At 34.0% G+C, this 20,734-nt stretch overlaps 1 long non-coding RNA gene and 1 pseudogene across 1 annotated transcript; one reads left to right on the forward strand and one right to left on the reverse strand.

The window, feature by feature from the left end:
• Positions 1-3,654: 3,654 nt before the first annotated feature.
• LOC127711948 (polypeptide N-acetylgalactosaminyltransferase 13-like) lies at positions 3,655-15,354 on the forward strand (annotated as a pseudogene).
• Positions 15,355-17,611: 2,257 nt separating this feature from the next.
• On the reverse strand, positions 17,612-20,473 carry LOC127710878 (uncharacterized). Its single transcript, XR_007986378.1, has 3 exons — positions 20,384-20,473; positions 19,258-19,369; positions 17,612-17,637 (listed from the first exon to the last, which is right to left on the reverse strand). It is a non-coding gene; the product is annotated as an uncharacterized LOC127710878 (long non-coding RNA).
• Positions 20,474-20,734: the final 261 nt, after the last annotated feature.

A 20,734-nucleotide genomic window follows, 5' to 3' on the forward strand; every position in this document is an offset into this window, starting at 1 on the left:
GTCAAAAATAGGGGTACAGCAGTCAACATTGTGTTCTAATCTTAATCACTATAAAAACAAAGAAATGTGTCAACAAAGAAAAACAAAATGGCATATAGACAAAGTACATAAGCAAAAATGAAAGACAAGAATACAAAAAATGACCATAGCACAATAACACAATGGCGGGATGTATAAGTACCGAGCCACGCCAAAAGGATATTAATTACCAAAATTGGACTAAACAGTTGAGGTTAATAATTTAAAAAGATAAATACAAGAACACTAAAGGAGGAAACAAGAAAGGACAAGAGCTCATACCCCCTGTCCCCCTAGAAAAAAAATCCAAGTAGAATTAAAACTAATTTTTTCCTTCGATATTCTATTTTGTAAGTACATGTGCTTTCTTGCTATTCTCTAATAACTGTTGAGTAGATTGTCTGTCTTGTTTCACATGATGCTTTACGCCTGGACCTGGCTTTATTATGGTTGGCAATGATCCCGGCTTTAGTCTTAATTTTCCTTTGAATCCCAAAGATTGGCTATTTAGTTTATCTCAAAAAAGTTTTCTTCAAAATGATCTTAGCAAGCAACACGTAAACTCCATAGGAAAGTTTATATATTCAACTTGTCATTTTGTAGGTGGTCGATCCATAATTTACACTGCATTCTTTTCTCAGCGGATTTGTTTGGATCAGGGATTTCAAAAAATAATTTTATCACACTTTCCTTTTGTATTTGTACAATTTATCGCTTGACAAGAAGTCATAATCTGTTTGAAATCAAAGATAGTACGTGCGTTTGCTGATGTCAAAGCTTAGCGGGAAATCCGGAATAGAAGATGTGACGTAGAAAATTACGCTCTTTGTGCCCTTCAATTTCGAAGATTTCCACAAAATGTCACAACCCTAAATTGGCGGAAAATTCGAAATTTAATATTTTAATCCGACTATTTGTCCATTTTATTTGTTATATATATTAAAATAAGAAACGCTTACACTATTTTATAAAGTATTGTTTGCATTTAACATATATTTTATGTTGGATTTCCTTCTCCTTTAAGGTTCAACGTATTGTTTAAAGTTTAGCACAAACAGATACATGTATAATGTATTCATCTACTGGGTATTCATGGAATTAATTAGGCAAAACCACATTCTTGGTGACCTGGGTTGTCTGTTTACTATTCAAATTCGTACAGTGAAAATCTTTAACAGACAAAATATTATCAAAACTCTAATGATGAAAGGGAGTGATAATTGGGTGATATTTTCATAGAGGGCTATTTTGACTTTCCTCGCAGGTGACCGGTTGAAAGGAGATAGTTCATTTTTTTAAGGAAAAAAGAGAGTCTCCCTCTAGATCTAGAATGTTTGACTTTCCGTTTATTTATTATGATATTTTGAGGACTAGAATTTTGAAGATCAATTACAATTGTAGGTTGTATATTACAGGTGACGGATGCCCAGAAGTTTATGCCTTCGCTGACAATATCCTGGATCTCACTCTACATTGAGCCCATGGGATTAAAAATTTCTGCAAACCTGTTTTGGTAAAGTTACCCTTTTCATGACCATTATGTATCATTCAACATTGGTACAAATGTAAACTAGTTTTGCTCATACTTTTGCATGTTTGGTTTCAACCCCATTTATATTAATGAATTTGTCCTTTTATGTGATTTTACTATGCAGTGTACGAGTATGCAGCATTTACTTTTTCAGAGAGGCAATCATTAAAATAGAAAGTTCAAAACATAATATCTAAACTTTCATGTCATAATATAAAACAATGCTAATTTCTTATTCAAATTGATTAAATGTAACATCATAAAGGTTGGTCCCTCAACAGCTATCTTTTAATTTCATTCTGATTTCTTTAGTTCTACCAGATTTAATTCAATTTTATTTACTTCGTTTTAAATTCATGCCTATAAACCTAGATATATAAAACCGTGCCATTTGCTTTCTCTTTCGGCCTGGCACCTCATATAAAAAGCCAACTGATGAGTTCCGTTGCATATGATTACATTTTAACCAGTGTAAAGGGGACGAAACTCACAAGTCCGAACAAACGCTAAATGTAAGCATTGCAATTTTGGTATTATTAACAAAAAAAACTTTCTCTGATATTCTGAAGTATTAAATTATTGCTTTTTATATCTTGCATCAAATTCAAATTACAAAAGATTCGATCAACTTTTATCTTTTAAAATACTTGAATCCTTTAAATATCAGGCCGTAGGAGTCTTGGTATAATGAAACCAAAATGCCAAGTGCAAAGCTTTCTTATTACATTGTAAAAATTGTAAATGGGATGATCTTCACATCGCTAAACAAATTATAAATTCATTCATTGCTTTTTCAGTATTATTATCCAAATTTTTTTGCATTAAATTCATCTTCCATATATTTGATCAATTTCTAGCTTTAATTAAATCCTTTAAATTTCAGTTTGGTCTTTGGAGTCTAGGCATGAAAAATATAATATCAGATGCAACAGAACGACACCAGTCATGGTAATTTTTAAATGTTTGTCCTCGGAGTTTTCCTACATTGTTAGTGTTTTGTGACTTCCTAAAGTATCTGTATTACTTTTAAAATGTAGAACAGTTTCATCATTCGCCTACCAGACAACACAGCATATTTTTAGAGTGGTATAGGAGGATGTGGAAGGGGGTTTACAGAATAGAGAATAATGGGCCAAAAATATAAAGAATAGAGAAAAATGGACAAAAAAAAATAAAGAATAGAGAATAATGAGGTGCTCAAATATAAAGAAAAGAGAATAACGGGCAAAAAAGTATAAAGAATAGAGAAAAATGGCCTAAAATATTAAAGAATACAGAAATGAAAGAACCCCCCCCCCAACCCTCCATACCCTCGTATATGCTCCGGCTGGCACCCACCAGAATCTGCCCCTGCACAAGTCATAATCAACATTCGCCCATCAGACAACATAGGTATGTGTCCACACTTGTACAAATGATTAAAATGAATATATGATTGTAAAATTTAAAAAAATAAACATTACTGTTGTGTAGTTAAACATTCAATTTTGTATTCTCTCAAGATGATTGGCAAAAGAATCCACCTTGCAAAGTCTGAGGTGTATGTAGTTGTAAGCCTATCATGTCTCTGTATGGTTAAAAGTTTAATAGTCATGTCATAGCACATTCATTTCATAGCACATTCGTGTTTAAAGTCATTTCATAGCACATTGATATAGTTATATATAGCTAACAGTAAACATTAAAGACACTTTTAGTCATCACAGGACAGTTTTTGCTTGATATCTGAAGCCCAAGGAACACAAACATTTAGCTCTTGTAATCTGTCTTGACTGGTATTTCGACCACATTTCAAATACATATTCTAGTTTCTCTCTCTCAATTCTTGACTGAGGTGCCTGTTCATCAATAAAACGAATAGTAATGTAATTAAACGATTGTTGTTCAATGATAAAAATCCATCGTTGCATATCCATTTTTTCCCTTTACTAGTCTCTATACTTTAAACTCGATGTTTAAGAAGGTGTCAATGTGATCTAACTAACGACAAATATAAGTTGAATTTATTTACGTAATAAGTCATTGAAATTACAGGTAGATAAAAAGCGCAAACGTCCGGTCAAATTGATACAGGTGTATCAAAATTTAAAGCGCAAATGTCCATAATGGTTGGAGCGCAACTGTCCTATCGTGTTACAGGTAAAAAAAATCGCAAATGTCCAGTGACCCCTGTCTCATGGGACAACGGTCTGCAAAACCAATACAAATAGGTAAAAGAGAAAGAAAAAGATGTGGGCAAATATATTTCCTATACAGCGCTTAACATACTATATCTACATTTTTTTTGGAAAGTTACTTTTAGTTTTGTATCTATAAGATATATAAGGACCATCAATAATTGGGAAAATGTACTTATATTACTTAGTTCAAATATGTCGGACTTAACAGTTTATGTATAAATGCTGTTGGATTTTCCTTTGAGGAGCCCTAGTCATTTAACAAAATGTGTTGCTTTACCTATTTAATTATGACACCCCTTTATTTAACAGTTTATCCTGATAAAGGATTAACCATTGTTTTTACAATTATGTTTTTACTATTATATTTTAGACTATTTTATTTGATTTTCTAAACCACGGTTTTTTTATTGTGTAATTCGGTTTATCGATGAAGAAAAGAAAAAGTGAAGGAGTTATTACCTAAATATAGAATAAATGCTCTAGCTAGTGATTTAATTCCTTGAATAGACTCGTTCCGGGTTCAAGACCTCTAAAGTAAGACTTAATTGACGAGGGAAATCCCCAAAGGTGACTGGGGAATAGAAATGTGGTCACTCTTGGTCTTTTTTTCCGACCTGCAGTAAAACCCTTGCCAGAGTGGGGCGTTCGTTTTGACTGTGCGGGATGTACAAGTACGCAGCCACGTCCGGTCAGAATGGGGATGTTATATCACATGACTCGTGCAGAGAGAGTGTCACGCTCTCTAGATCTGCACGTTATGATCGCTTGCAACAACTCTGTGAGAGGTCCGTGGGTGGCCTGCTGCAAGGCAAAATTCCTGTTCCTAACCAATATACCCGCATTTGCCAGCGGCAGTCTAAATGTCTCCGATCTTCATCCCGAACGGACTCTTTAAAAGGACCTACATTGTACCTATTGTTGACAATTTGTTCTGTCCTGAACATACATGAAATATTTGCCACTGGACATTAAGCAACCAACAATCAATCATCATGAGGGAAATCTTTAAAACGTAATTCACATAGTAAAAAATTAAAAAAAAAAAAAAGGTAATGGTAATGCTGATGTATACAGTCCGCCAAAAGTTAAGCACCACCTATCTTTGTTGCATCGAAATTTTTTTCATTTAAAAAAACCATTAAATCCTCGAAAAAGAGAAAATATTCATGTAGCAATTTTGCTAACATATGCCATAAACAAACCATAAACTTAAGTTTGGTCACTAATGCAGGTTCTATGCATTTGAATTTTGCGTTCATAGAAATAGTGAAAATTACACAAATCAGAAACGGAATTTAAGTTTTACTTTGATTTTTATTTTTTTACAACAATTAATCACCCAAAATTATTAAAAGTTTCTACAAATAATCTTTGGTATGTTCGGCAAATTTAATGTCAATAATTAAGTCAATAGGATGTGTAACCTCCTCTCTTCCGGTAGAGTTCCATAACACGGCGTCTCATACTCTGTACAAGCCTTTTGAACTTTAGTTGAGCAAATTTATTCCATTCATCAACAATTGCCCCTCTTAAATCGCCAAGATTTTGCAAAGGTGGATCTCTGCGATTGCGATTTCTACCAATGGCATCCCAGACACGTTCGATAGCGTTTAGATCTGGCGACATGGAAGGCCAAAAGATAGTGTCAATGGCTTCTTGGTCTTTGTAATCGGTTACAATCCTTGCACTCTGTGTGGTCTAGCGTTGTCGTCCATGTACGAGGGTCTTGACGCAAGTTGGGGATTCTCAAAATGAGGGACTACAATGTTTCTAAGCACCAAATCCCCGAATGTCTGTCTGTTCATGTTACCCTGCAAAATATGCATACCAAGCTTACAACAGTATGAGAAGAACCCCCATACTGTAACACCACCATCAACGATTGCTGTCGTTGGGCAAATGTTGTTTTGGTGATAGGCAGTTTTATTTCCCCGCCAAACTCGTATTCTGCCGTCTATTGGTCGTAACAGAAACCAACTCTCATCTGACCAATGAATATTTTGCCAGGTTCTCATGTTCCATCGTCGATGGTCATTAGCCCTTTGAAACCTGATTATACGGTGCCTGGCTGTTAGGTCACGTCTTTTGACAACACGACGTGCTCTTAGGTAGCATCTATGAAGTCGACGGACCAATGTTCGAACACTAAAAGGACCACCTGGAGGCCAGTGGTGTCTAAGCTATGGGGCAGGAGTAAATGGGTTGGCTTTAGCACGACCAATTAATAGGTAGTTAAACGGGGTCTTCCGGACCTTGGTCTATCATTTACAGTTCCTGTGGCAATATGACGTTGTAAAAATCTGACAATGACGGTGCGATAAACATTGAAATGGTTACCAATGCTCCTAGTGCTCCTACCGGCATTTGACATGTCAATTGCTTGTCAACGTTCAGTCACAGATAACTTACCGCTTGCCATATTTTACAGTCACTTGGTGAAGGTCAAATTTCACCTATACGCGGGACAGTAGGAAGATGATTTAAAGGCATCGAAACAGTGTATTTGTAAAAGTGAAGATGACCTTTTATAAAAGGTTGCTTGGCGGGTATATCGGAGTTTATTTTTTTTGGTCGTAATGAATTTTCTTAGTGTATGCTATAGGCAATTCATAACACCAAACATAAATATTTTTTTCGCAATAGTTAAAAAAATATTGACAGTTAAATTTAGGTGATGCTTAACTTTGGCGGACTGTATATATTAAGGGCATGGTGGAGATAAAGAAACATAATTGTGAAAGCATTTTACTTTTAGGGATATATTTCATTTATACACATTTATGAGTTATCTGTCCCAATGTTTTGCAATATAAGGCGATATTTTCAGCATTAAGAATGGTTAGATGTTTGGGCAGAGCAATTTTCGAACATTTTTCAATCTTAAAAATTCCTCAAATTTATAGAGTGGCTACTTTTTGTGATTAATTTGATGTTGTGACCACATTTGTCGAATGAATGATTATCAAAAGAAATGACCGTAAACAAATATTTTAAAACAATTTGTGGAATTTTGATTAAATGTATCCAAAAACTTCGTAATCAGGACGTTGTTCTAATCAAAACGATTATTTCACAGAGAGTAAAGGTATGTATTATTTTTTCAGATACGAATTACTTCGTTTATGTTTTATATGAAAGTTCTTCAATGCAAAATTTTGCAAAAAGCATATAAAATTTGACACATAGTAACAGAAATGTATAGTACTTTCATGGATTTTTAGTTTATAATGTAGGAGAGTGTGGATGGGGGTTCAAAGAAAAGAGAATAACGGGGAAAATATAAAGAATAGAGAAAAATGGACCCAAAAAATAAAGAATAGAGAAATGAAGGACCCACCATCCACACCCTCGTGTATGTATTTCTTTATCATAATCATGGTCTGCATTTATAAACGAGAATACAGTAAAATAATCAGCCTTATATCGTGATTAATACACTTGAATCTAGCAACAAAGGAGCAAATTATATGACATTAATAGTAGTTCTCCCGTTCAGGCTGATGACATTTCTCTTATTGCCACAAATCACGAATCCGCCAAGAAATGGTATCAATATGTGAACGATACAGCGAATGATGGAGTTTCTCGTTTTCACACGCGAAAAGAAAAAATCGGATAAAACTGACAGGGCCAGATATATTCTAATACAACGAACCTATTGTACCAATTAAAAGTGCAAAACAAGTTGGTATATCACTGGACACTTCGATGAAAACAATGGATTGTACATTAAAAGCGTGTCGCAATCACTGCGTCTGTCATACGCTCCGGTATTCATCCTGCTGTCCCCAATCCTATAATACGTGCAAAGATTATTCGCCAAGTATGCTACCCAAAAGCTTAAGCTCTTTACGGATGCGAGATCTGGGGCAAGCTGTCTAAAACAGAAACACTTATGTTAGAACGAACGCATCACTATGTATGCAAGTTTATTCAAGGATTGAATAGACGTACAAGAACTGATATGTGCCTCTCTCTTATTGTTTGGTTTAACCTAAACAGTGAAAGTTATAGTTCTTCGGACGAAATTGTAATTTACTGCCAGGAGAAATTTCATTTCGTATTATTGTACGTAGACTTTTCGAACTGATGTATTTTAATATTGTGCATCAGATTTTCCAAATGATTGTGTTGATTTACTCTACAAATACAATTTATCGGTCTATTTAACACAGTTTATGTCTGACGGAACTTTTCCGTCTCAGCGTATATGGAAGCGAATAGTTAACAGCTCTATTTTTGAATATGAACTAAGTTAATGGCAGCAAGGCATGCGTGTTGACAGTGACTTTAACGTATTTAAGAAGATACATAAAATAGTCCAACCTCATCCTGCATGGACCGTTTCATTAGATTTTCCGTATTTGCGTAAACAGGCAAATTACATAGTATCCCTGTGTTGTTTAGTTCACAATACGAACACCGAAATTAATCTACTATGTGATAAATGTGGTAAATTTTTCACCGATCCGTGTATTCATGCAATCTCTTCGTGTGCTTACTTATCCGACATTCGTGATGAATTCTGGTGCGAGTTACTATGTATAAACCCAATCACTTTTAGTGCTTTTGTTAGTTTCTTAGCTGATGAAGATTTCTGTTATATGTTACTGTCATGAGAAACGAAATTTTAACTAGACTGTAAGCAGAAATAATGTTTCAATTTTTATGCGTCAACAACGTTTACAAATTTGGCAATTTTTTTTCTCTCTCCCCTTATTGACAATGTGAAATACGTTTAATATAATATCGCTTTTTCGTCTATTCAAATTGATATATTCTGTTATTTATTAATATTTGATTTGTATCTCTCTCTCTCCTAACGGAGGCTAGATACAGATATATAGGCCTATATATATTTCATTGGTCAATCAATAACATATAAAAAGACCCTTTCCTTTTGGCAAACTACTAATATTACGTCATACTACTTATCAAAACTTGGTCTTATCAAAATGTAATTTTTATTACGTAATGAAGCAATATTTCTAAATAAATAGTCCAATTCAAAAGTTATTTTGTTTCAATTGAACTTTCTGAACTTGGAGGTATGCCAAAATATGTCCGTTTACGAATACATTTACTGACGGACATAAGGTCGTCGTCTTCTTTCTCTATCTAAATCCTAGTCATATTAAATGATGTTAATTATTTGTAATAAATGTTGAAAATGGCTTGAAAATAAAATATAAGTGAAATAACTAAATACAGATTAGATGGATAAAGTACTTGTAATATGATATCACACTTTATCGTTGACCTTTAGTAGAGCTGAAAGTAAAACTAGACTGGTTCCCTGCCCTCTATCTATTTGGCTCTGACAGATATATCCGTATGTTGCAAGGGAGAGAACTAGCCTTAAAGTACAACAAACAAAACACAAACGAACGAACAACAGATACAGTAACTATATTTAACTCGTGTCTGTTCGGATGTCGAGTTGAGAAATCGTTGAAACAAGTTCCTGCCATTATGTCAATCTACTAGGAAACAATGATTTCTTTTATTATCCTTTATTATCTTCAAACTCTTAAAAACTGAGAAACCTGCAATTGTTCATTCTGATGAACGGCGAAACAGGAACCAAAGATTGATCGCTCCGAATTTGCAAGTCAGATCTTCATGCATTTACGCCTGCTCTTACGTAGAATCGTCGATACTAATTTCTTGTTTTAGGTCATAACAAATCTCACTTTGTGAAGAACCGAACTGATTCCAAAAACAAATACACCGAAGAAGGAAGATATCATATAAGGTACGGAATTTTTGATCGACAACATATTTGTTGAGTTTGATTAATTGATATATCAACAGACATTCGGTAATCCAATGGGTCCGAATTGTTCACCCCTTCTGGCAAACTTGTTTTTGTACTCATGTGAAGTAGACTTCATACACAACCTTCTTAAAGACAAAAAAAAAAAAACATCTTAAAAGTTCTTTATATACAATTTCACTTTCAGATATATTGATGATGTCCTGTAATTGATCGATAATCCACATTTCAGTAAGATTAAGGATAATACCGAAACTAGAAGGTCTGATTCATATCTTGATCTTTGATATTGACACAGATTGACGACTTCAAATTAGAATCTATGACAAACATGATGATTTCTACTTTCGAATTGTCAACTTCCCATTTCTCAGTAGTAACATACCATCTGCCCCATCGTATGGCGTTAACATATCTCAATTGATACGTTACGCTCATACATGTTTACACTATACTGAATCTATAAGCAGAGGTGTGATCCTTACACAAAAACTGCTCCAACAGAGTTATGAAGGAAAGACAGAAATAGACACTAAATAAGCTTTACTGTCACTATCACGAATTGGTTGACTGATACAATATGGCTTTGTCTCAACATACTATTGGCATGTTATCGCAGTCGTGTCTGTTATTTTAACGATTGTGTCCTATTCCCGATTGTGACATTTAACTGAGTGGGTTCGCATGGCAGACGTACATGGATAGCAGGAAACGTTTATCCTGTCTCTTTTGGAGTTCATGCAGGGGCCTCAGTTTTTTTGTTTGTTATTTTGATCTGTCTTCTTAATCGATTTATGAGATAATGTTGCCTTAATTTATTCTGTATTGTTTGTTACTTTATTAAGTATAAGTTTTCAACTAACATCAGTGAACTGGAAAACATACAAGATGTGACTTTGAGATGGAGAACAGCAATAAAAGCGCTGTTCCTTTGCTTTTTGTGTGTGTGTGTGGTGTGGTTTTTTTTTTGTTTGTTTTTTTGCTGTTCATGTACTGATTTTGTGTCATGGATAGATACCCCATATCCTTTGTTTTTCTAAACTATTTTGGTAGTATTTGTAACATATTAAAGATTTTATTTTCTATAATTTCAGGTGTAAATACCTGACCTACGCACATGATATCCCAACTACAAGTGTCATTATTCCATTTTATGACGAATGGCCATCGGTTTTAATTCGAACTGTATACAGCATAATTAACAGAACTCCTTAGCATTTACTTCTAGGGATTATATTAGTTGATGACAACAGTCAAATGAGTAGGTTACTTTTTGGTTAAAAACAACAGTCAAAAAGGCAAGTTACACATCGACTAAAAATATTATAAAGGATTGCTGCAAGGATTAATTGGCACGTTGAGGGCTTTGCACTTTCATAGCAAAAAGAATATATGACTGGGTCCCGATGGGGTTAACAGAATATTTAATATAAATTGTCCTCAACTGGACAAGTTGCTGTGTTCTTTGACAGTCAGATGAAAGTCAATATAGACTGGTATGTTACTAGCTTTACTATAAAGGTGTAAAACAGTCACGTGGAAGTCAATATAGACTGATATGCTACTAACTTTACTATAACGGTGAAAGACAGTCACATGGAAGTCAATATAGACTGGTATGTTACTAACTTAACTATAACGGTTAAAGACAGTCACATGGAAGACAATATAGACTAGTATGTTACTAACTTTACTATAACGGCGAAAGACAGTCACATGGAAGACAATATAGACTGGTGTATATATGTTACTAAGTTGACCTTTACTATAACGGTAAAAGACAGTCAAATGGAAGTCAATATAAACTGGCATGTTTCTAACTTTACAATAACGGTGAAAGACAGTCACATGGAAGTCAATATAGACTGATATGTTACTAACTTTACTATAACGGTGAAAGACAGTCAAATGGAAGTCAGTATAAACTGGCATGTTACTAGCTTAACTATAACGGTGAAAGACAGTCACATGGACGTCAATATAAACTGGCATGTTACTCGCTTTACTATAACGGTGAAAGACAGTCACATGGAAGTCAATATAGACTGGTATGTTACTCGCTTTACTATAACGGTGAAAGACAGTCACATGGACGTCAATATAGACTGATATGTTACTAACTTTACTATAACGGTGAAAGACAGTCACATGGAAGTCAATATAGACTGATATGTTACTAACTTTACTATAACGGTGAAAGACAGTCAAATGGAAGTCAGTATAAACTGGCATGTTACTAGCTTTACTATAGCTGTGAAAGACAGTCACATGGAAGACAATATAGACTAGTATGTTACTTACTTTACTGTAACTGTGTTAGACAGTCACATGTAAGTCAATATATTCTGATATGTTACTAACTTTAGAAAGGATGAAAGGATAGTCATGTGAGTCGCTTGGCATTTACATGAAAGCTAATATTAAACATGGTGGTAATAAACTAAGTCGGCTCATGGTTTGACGTACATATACAAACATGGGTATGGAAACTTTTAAAATCCCCTATAAGACCTTCAAAGCAAAAGAAGTATAATGTTTTACTGTTGTTCACCTGCCATGTAATTCCAGAAGTAAAGCAACCTTCGTGTATTCCGGCAGGCAACAACATGAAACTGACAATGCAATTGATTTGGACTAATGTAGTGTAGTACCTTTTAAGTTAACGCTTTGAAATTGGGTGGTGTGAAGCACCATTGTAGTTAATGCTGTGAGATTGGGTGGTTTGTAGTACCGTTTAAGTTAACGCTGTGAGATAAGGTGGTGTGAAGTACCGTTTAAGTTAACGCTGTGCGATTAGGTGTTGTGTAGTACCGTTTAAGTTAACGCTGTGATATTGGATGGTGTGTAGTACCGTTTAAGTTAACGCTATGAGATTAGGTGGTGTGTAGTACCGTTTAAATTAACGCTGTAAGAATATGTGGTGTGAAGTACCGTTTAAGTTAACGCTGTGAGATTAGGTGGTGTGTAGTACCGTTTTAGTTTACGCTGTGAGATTAGCTGATGTGAAGTACTGTTTAAGTTAATGCTTTGAAATGGGGGTAAAGTTTGAGAGGTTAATTTCATCGCTGAAAACCTCCAATTAATCATTTTGTCAAGAGGAGAAATACCAGTGAAAGTGTTGCTTCCTTAGTGTATTGGTTATTTACTAGTATTTCAAGAAATGTTTTGCTTAGCTAAATATATCCTAGATCCTATATTTTAATAATTCTAGGATTTAAGAATGAGTAACATTATTGTTAGATAAAAACATACAGTATGAAACAGGAATTATTGGTAATTTGTGATTACACACATAAAACAAATTTGATAATTTTTTAACCTTTGTCCTGTTTTTGAGTCTAAAGTACACCTCTACTTGTTATACCTCAATATTAATTAGAATATACTTAGTCATTATCAACTTACATGTGTACAAGGCTAGGTCAGAGGCTATTTCACTACCCAATAACGCATTGCGTCATTTATTGGTAGTGAAATATGATTTTTACTTCAACTATAACAAACTCATTCTTATAATGTAACGTCAACCCCCACCCCCATTATATGTATACTCTCTCAAATCTGTATGCATATAGTCAATGTTTTATTTTGAGTTGGTAAGAATGCTTATTTTGTACTGTGAAGTGCATTGGTTGTCTTTCAGGTTAAAATCCTTGCTAACAGAGGTTAAAAGGGACAGAAAAACAATAACTATGGCTGTACTTGATTATGTGAATAAAGAAAGTTTTGAATATTATTTTTACGAGAGTCAGTTGCCTCGCTATGGGTTTGAATGGAAACTTGGGTTTTTTTTAAACTTTCTTCAGACAAGATCAGATTGGAGCTACAGAGGAAGACGCAAGACCGTATCTTAATATTCAATAATGAGGAACATAACAAGTATTAAATTAAAATTGTAAACAACACTTTATTAATTTCATGCGTTCATAGGACTTTTCTGACTTTTCCTTAATCAGGAACGCTCGAATCTGAATACTAGTATTTGAAAGCCAAGGATGTATAAGAATCGAAACAGTTGAAGAGCTATATGTCCAAAAAGGACCTAAATATAATAGCCAAACCAATCAGCGGCGGTATCGACCCAGTGCTGTAATCCTATTAATATGTGTCGATAGCACATACATTGGTATGAAGTTAGGGGGCGGATATTTGAATTTTGGGATTGCAGGTAGAATTTTTCCAGACAAAACATTCATTTTTGTCTATTTCCAGGCCGGCAGATCATTTTCACACGGCTGCTTTTATTATCTCAATTTTGTACACAATTAATTTCGGCATTACTGTGGGCAGCACATTCTTTTCCATCTTTTCTTGGACAAAATTGTTTATTTTCAGTTCTTACGCGTCCACAATCTTCCTGTCCATCCCCCCGGAAATTAAAAGGCGATTCCATTTGTGTTGTGGATTGCCTATTCTTAGTATACCACATTATTAAAACACCAGGAGTAAACCATTTGCCTTTATTTACAATAATTATTGTTTTCTGATATTTATATTTCAGTGGTACGGTAATGGTTGGTGCTGCATATGCCGTGGATAGTAAATATTTTGGGGAGATAGGCACCTACGATGAAGGTATGTATATATGGGGTGGTGAAAATCTAGAAATGTTTTGGAGGGTATGCACTTATTAACGTAAATTGTATATACAGACATGAACTATTTTGAATATAGTTGATGGACAGGGTTCATTTTCCCAAACCATTTTTTCGCTGATACTTTTTTGATTAATTACACATAATGTCAGAAATAAAATAGCTTGATGGATATAACAAGACAACATGCATGACTTAGACAACTGTACATTAGTTAGTTGTGTTGCTGTCTGAGTGACATCTAGATCATATTTCCTCTCTAAAAAAGCTAAAAAAGTAGTTTTTGAACGATATAGACCTTATATTGAGGGTCGTTATATGCTCACCGAGGGAAGGGGGACCCAAGTCCTTTTGTGGTAGGGGTGAGAAGCTAAAATATCCAATACCCCACACTTTTCATATATTTTGAATAATGAAAATGTATACCATATCATATTTATGACATAAATACACCAGTAGCTATCATGATTATGATAATTCATGCAGAGATATCTGATGCATTTACGACTGAGGTTTTAATTGAATTGAATTTATGAGAAAAAAATCTACATATGATTAGTTTTAGATACCCATGATTCAATCAACAACCTTTCCATATATTTCAACTTATTTCCCGACCTCGTCATATATAATGAAGCCTGACATAGTGACCTATTCCAGCGACTCATTTCTACCACTCATTACATAGAAGTAACCCCCCCCCCCAATATATATGAAGCCTGACATACATGTAGTGACTTATTCCAGCGACTCATTCCTACCACTCATTACATAGTAGTATCCCCCCTCCATATATATGAAGCCTGACATACATGTAGTGACCTATTCCAGCGACGCATTCCTACCACTCATTACATAGTAGTATCCCCCCCTCCCCGAGCATCTTTTTGTTGTATCATGTTGATGAATTGCCATCTCATTTTCACTTTCGACACATTTCTTTTTATTCGTATCAATGTCAGATTGAAAATACAATTACTGTAATATTTATTTATTACATCTATTAAATTTAATTATCGCCTTTATCTTTTTTTTTTATAATTCTGGTTGTTAACTAAGGTCTGGATGTGTGGTGGACTTCTTATTCATATTCCCTGCTCTCACATTGAACATATACCACGTACACAGCCATACAGCTTTCCCAGTGGTAGAAAGTATGTTGAGGTTTACAATTACAAACGGGCAGTAGAAGTGTGGATGGAACCGAAACACATACGATTGGTTTATGATAGTTACCCAGAAATGGCGGTATGATACAGTTTGTTGCAGCTATAGTTAACTTATCGTGCACACATATTTTTATCATTCGTATGAAGTTGACGGTAAAATTACAGATCCACAAAATATGTACAAAATCAAATTACGACCTCTGGCAGCTTAGAATTTAAAGCAGCGACATATTTACATAGAACTACAATTTTAACAATAAATATTGCACATAATAATGTGTTCTCTAAATTAAATGCTTGGCCTTGATTTTGATATCTGTTTTAAAAGTTTTTCTCATTCAAGATTATCGCGAGATTCAGTTTGTTTATCATTTTTTTTTCAAGCACAAAATACACCAGCACATCACTGGACCGTTCATCTTTCTGACTAGAATCATACACGAGTTTATCTTAATCTTCATGCTCCTCGTCACTTGAGTTTCCGTCCCTTTGTATTGCTTTTGCTAAAGAATATGTCACATCATATGTTCCATTATCACTCAAGTCTCTGTCCCTGAACAGATAACTGTCACTTCGTGCGAATCGTAATGCAGTGTAAGGGTTGAGATACCCACACTCATCTGTTTCGATGTTTTCATCAGTTTCTGGCAGTATATAGTAATCATGATTGACAGGTCTGTCGGGAAGGTTTGGTGTATAACAGTTCCCATTTCGTAAACCTATTTCTTCTTCTTTCATTTCAGAATATACAGGTTCTGGATCGACATATTCTGTTGTTTCATCGGAGCAGGAAAATTTACCTGAAATTCAAATAAAACAAACCATTACAATCCATGATTTTTGAAGCAGAAATGAAAAACAATACGTGTTCAAACCATGAAAATCTGACAACAGAAAACATTGGATGTGAAACAAATTCTGAAATGCCATAAAACACTGGATGTGAAACAAATACCGAAATACCATTTGACTCCAGGAAAGACGTCGAATAAGTTTACTCTAGACCATTAGGCAAGAAGGTCAATATCGTGGCAGTCATACGACAACTTTATAATATGAATACAAGGAAATGTTAGGTAGATATAAATGAGACAGAAACCTAACGACATAAACAAAAACTAAATACAGGGTCAACGTCAAGTTTTCAAAACAGTCAGGTGTCTATACAGTATGACTAGCTCTTAATCAACCTGTGTCTTGAAATGTGTTAAAAGAAGACTATCGAAGTTAATTAGAAAGATCACTTCAACATGTAATTTATAGTGTCAACGTTCAGATTTGGAGCAAAATATTTACAAAAATGAATTGTAATATAAATGAGTAAGACGTTGGCACTGCCAACAGCTGCAGATTATCCCTTATCCGTAGATATATTGATAGAAAACACGAATGAAATTCATTGTCTGGCCTGTGTTTCATGGGTGCAAAATATAATGCTTGGAAATACCACCGGGGGGGGGGGGGGGGGGGGGGGAGTGTTAACTTCCTATTATTGGGTAAACGGGGATGTGCCAAAAATATGGGTCATAATTTTGCGACATTCTATATAAAAATGACCCTCCTTTTTAATGACTCCTATATTGAAATGTATTTACGTTTGATAACTGTATATTGATTTGGGGTATGATCTACATATCATATATAAATATGCTATTGAGAATCTTATATTACTAATGGTCAATTAATATATTAAATTAAATCAATTCATTTGAAACTTCACCTTTCAAATAAGTTCCAAAATGAACCCCAGAAATTTGTCTCCTGATTTGATCTTCAGTAACGTTTTGACGGCACTATAAATAAGTAACACCGTTCTCCTTCAGCACACTTCTACATAGTAGGATGGCTAATGCGCTATATACACCCGCTAAAATGTTACACCCACTTAAACATGCAGTTAATCTTATAATCCATGCTTATATATAACGATAAAATATATGTGCACCAAACGATGTCAATTCATATATAAAAAAACTGAAGGGTAACTGTATATTTATGAATAATGAGTGATGATATAGGTTTAGTGCTTAAATAAGCATGGGTCATATTTTAGATATTGTATATAAGTATAGGTCATTCTTTCTTTAATATGTATATAAATATAGGTACTGAATTTCAGTGAATGATATATTAAAATTGGTACGTTTTCTGAGGCAAAAACTGCACACCCTTACCAAAAAAATTTCTAAGTAAACCCCTCCCACCCCCCCCCCCCACCCCCCCCCCCCCCCAATCAAATTGGTATTCTATATTAACAATATTCGTTCAATTTTAGAAATCAAGGCAATTACATAATTGTGTAAAAGTTGTCATATATCTATACCTAGTGCTGATTTTGATGTTTTTCTGTTTCTGTTTTCTGTGATTTCTGAAAGAAAAAAAATGACGTTCACACAATAGTCAATATTTAAGCGTGTGATAGTAACCGAAAAGATTTTGAATTACAGTCATTAGGTTCTCTTTAGAGTGCAAAAAAGATAAACCGAAGATACCAAAGGGATATTTAAACTAATAAGTCGAAAACAAACTGACAATGCCATGGCATAACACTCAACACGGTCAACAGACAAAGACTAATATAGTCTTGGAAAGGAAACAAATGTGTATTTAATAAAATTTTAGAACCTCGAAACAAAGTCTAATCTTAATGGAACTACAAACCTGGTACGGTAAACTTTTACTGAGGGAATTGAAACTTTAAGTTTTCAATGTCTATTTACTATTTAAAACGCTTTATCTTCTGCTTTGACCAAGGTACAAACTATTCAGTCTTATAAAGCATGCTAGACATTACATGTAGCTACTTTATATAATGAACATCAATAGATCAAAATATGACTTCACACCAACAAATCTGACCTTGTTCTGCCAAAATGAATAGAATGAAAAGAATAGATATAAATTTTCGGACAACATAAATATGACTAAAAATTATATGTACATTAGGATACAATAATTAGGTTGTTTTGAATTCTATGTCTGTAGCAGTAAAACATGTATAAACACATTTTCTGATATGAGTTGGCATGAACACAGACATTCCAACGTGAAGTTTTTAGTCTGATCATCATGGATTGTTCCAACAGGTATACTAGAAATATATCAGCGGGCAATTAAAATTCATAAGTATAGGCATAGAATATGATATACTACAGTATAGTCAAGGGATCAAAGGTGCATACTTGAATAATGGTATCAAATAGAAAACTAAATACTGAACAACACGAATCTAAACACGAATTAAAATCACACAATAACTGTAATGATGTTAAAGATTAAGCATATCACAGTGGCATCCATGGTTTTGTTTACATAACGTCTTCATGTAAAAGGGAAGTCATGAGTCAATGATATATCAAACTTAACACTATCGGTGTTGTACGACGTGACTCAACACAATTACCGCAGTTAAATGTGTTAACATTAAATTTATCTTGGTGTAAAAAATGATCATTTCATCTAACCTTTTTTTTTATTGATGAGTCTTTTGTAGACAAAACGCGCGTCTGGCGTACAAAATTATAATCCTAGTATCTTTTAATGAGTGTATTTACAACCACTGAAAGTCGATGCCACTGCTGGTGAAGGTTTCCTACCCGAGGATATCATCAGCCCAGTAGTCAGCACTTCTGTGTTGACACGAGTCATCATTGATATGGTCATAATTAGAAATTAACTGTTTACAAAACTTTGACTTCTACGAAATATTAAGGATTTTCTACCCCAGGAATAGACTACCTCAGCTGTATTTGGCAAACCTTTCGGAACTTTGGGTCGTCAATGCTCTTAAACATCGTACTTTACAGGGCTTTTTAATTATTTTTTTTATTTGAGTGTCAGTCTTTTGTAGACGAAACGAGCGTCTGGCGTACAAAATTTTAATCCTTGTATCTATGATGAGTTTATTTCATATTTGTTTATTGTTTCATTTAATATATATATGTGCGTATTCAAATTTATTATTGTTGCTATCAAAATATTTACTCACCTTTCTCTTAAGTCAATACAGGTAATTAATAAAATTGTAATTATAGCTAAAGAAAGAACAACAGCTATCAATATTGTATGACCCTTTCCTAAGCCTTCTTTAACAGTACCTCCTAAAAAGGACGACACACTTGAATAAGTTCCAATACATGTTATTTTAAACATAGTAAACATGTATTTATTTATATGTATAAAGTAAATTGTAAAGGGTTCCATGAAACCAAGTGTAAATAGAAATAAGGAGATGTGGTATGAGTGCCAATGAGACAACTCTCCATCCAAGTCACAATGAGATTTGCTGATTTCAGTGTAAAGTATAATGTTGACTGACAAAAACAAAGACCATGTATCATTATGATGCAGAAAAGTATAAAAAAAAATCCAATTTTTCCCTTTAAATGCTATTTATTGATCTAAAGAAGCTTCTGTTCTAAGCTCATAATATTCTATAAAGGTTTGACAAAGTTATTCATGTTTTAAAGGCACATTGGTTACAAAGTTGACAAAAAATCAAAATATATTTTTTTGTTTCAAACATTAATAAATGCGGTATTGTGAAATGATATTTCTCTATTAGCATCCAGTTTTGTTCATTTTTTTGTCTAAATAACCTTAAATACATCGCTAATATATTTTGGCTTGCACGTCAATAATTCAACCTCATTTGAATCCCTATTCATGCGAACTTCAATTTGGCCCTTAACTGAAGATGAGTTACGTATGTGTTTTAAAAGCAAGTAAAGTAATTAGAAAGAAAAGAATCTCAACATTGAAAAGTGAAACAAGGCAGCCAGTAGGAAGAACTCTTTCGTTGACTGATATTCCCGCACAAAATCATTCTTGTATCTTACCCAAGTCAAGAGCCTGTACTTCAGTGGCTGTCATTTGTTGATGTCTGCATGCCGTATTTGTTTTTCGATTATTGATTAGCATAAAATTGTTTCACATTCTGTCTTTCCGGTGCCTTGTATAGATTACAATATGCATATGGTATATGGTTTCCTCATTATGGAAGACTGTTCAGTGACCCATAGTTGTATACATCCTCTTCTTTTGGCCTCTAATGAAAAATTGTTTCATTGGAAATCATACCGCATATCATCATTTTGTATCAATAGTTTACGTACCATGTCCTGCTGAAAATAAAGCACAACCGTGTTCATTTGAACAGTTTCCAAACTCTTCACATCTTTCACAAGGATGAACTGTAGTTATATCTGAATTAAATTAATAAACGGAAATACATATTTTTCTATCTGAAGTCGCAAATCACAAAAAAAAAAAACGTAAGGAATCTTACCATATTGTTCAATGAATTGTAGTTTCGGATGATTTGTTACATTATCCAAGCAGCACCCTATTAAACAAGGGTTTACAGAGGATAATGATGAAATAAATCTGATTAAGATACAAAGGCAGACAAAGACAATTACACGCAATATGAAGTAATTCTAAAGTGTTTTAAGTTTAGTTCTATT

This window comes from Mytilus californianus, unplaced genomic scaffold (genome assembly GCF_021869535.1).
Source record: "Mytilus californianus isolate M0D057914Y unplaced genomic scaffold, xbMytCali1.0.p SCAF_8, whole genome shotgun sequence".
In the NCBI taxonomy this organism is placed as follows: Eukaryota; Metazoa; Mollusca; class Bivalvia; order Mytilida; family Mytilidae; genus Mytilus; species Mytilus californianus.